Consider the following 1,409-nt stretch of genomic DNA (forward strand, 5'->3'; position numbering starts at 1 on the left):
CTGAGAGACTAACATTGGTTTTGATCAATTCTGTTCTGTCCCCTTTTTAAAAAAAAATAATTTTATCTCTTTATTTATTTTTGGCTGTGCTGAGTCTTTGTTGCTGCGAGGGCTTTTCTCTGGTTGCAGCGAGCAAGGACTACTCTCTAGTACTGCATAGGCTTCTCATTGTGGTAGCTTCTTTTGTTGCAGAGCAAGGATTCTAGGGTGCTTGGGCTTCAGTAGTTGTGGCCCCCGGGACTCTAGAGCACAAACTCAATAGTTGTGGCACACAGGCTTAGTTGCTCTGAGGCATATTGGATCTTCCTGGTTCAGGGATCGAACCTGTGTCTTCTTCATTGGCAGGCAGATTTTTTATCACAGAGCCATTAGAGAAGCTGGTATTGTTTTAACATGGGAATTCCATCAAAATAATGTGTCTTGATATTATTAGTAGCAAGGATATGATGGTGTCACACAAATAAGGAAAGAGATTGGTTACAGTTAATACAGATACATGGCCACCTCATCCCTATTGCTCCAGCTGACATTGAGCAAGCCACCAGACATGTGAATGGGGCTATTCTAGACCAGCCAAGCTGTCAGTTGACTTGAAGTGACTGCAGATATATAAGCAGACTCAGGCGGAACCAGCAAGAGCCAGCCTTTATCAGAAGAATTGTCTAGGTAACCCGAAAATGAATACGTGTTTCTGGGTGTGTGTGTGTGTGTGTGTGTGTTTTGTAGACAGTCTTTTTGTCAGCACCATTTGCTTGTGCTCATTTATTGTACCCCTTTTTTAAAGGCCTACTTCTTTTCCTTTGTTAAAAACAAAAAATTCCCAGCACCTTACTGTGATAAAATGCTCCAGGATTAAGTTATGCAATTGCTTTGCAAAATAATAATGCATGTACCTTTCAGCAGCCTTATGCAAACTGCTGTTTGATATTACCTACTCAGATTTCACAATTCTGCGGGGCATAACAGCCCTTTAGGTGACTTCCTGGGAGGGCCTGGAAAGGGCCCATTTTTTCAGTGTTGAGGTATGGCAGATCTTATATTCTTGGTCACCAAATCCTGGAGTACATCCCTGGGGTTTGAGTTTGCAGATCACCATGGTTGTGCCTGTTTCAGGCTTGGCGTATTCTGTGTAGGTGACTTCAGAATAACTGATCACCCTACTGGTCTCCCCATGGAAGGGGCTAGAGATGGGCTTAAAGCCCCCGGTACTAGACCAGGCACTGAATGGCCAGCTTCCTGACCATGGTTGTTGCGCAACAGCTTTCCATGGTGCTTGGCCCCTTCCTTCTTGGACCTTTTCCACTCTTACCATGACTAGATATGATTGCTTTTGCAATCTAAACACTCCTGATTTCAAGCTGCTGAGTTCTAACTTAGTTTGCTAACACAGCAAATGCTAAGTGTTGTAG

Source organism: Bos mutus, chromosome 8 (assembly GCF_027580195.1).
Source record: "Bos mutus isolate GX-2022 chromosome 8, NWIPB_WYAK_1.1, whole genome shotgun sequence".
NCBI classification, from domain to species: Eukaryota; Metazoa; Chordata; class Mammalia; order Artiodactyla; family Bovidae; genus Bos; species Bos mutus.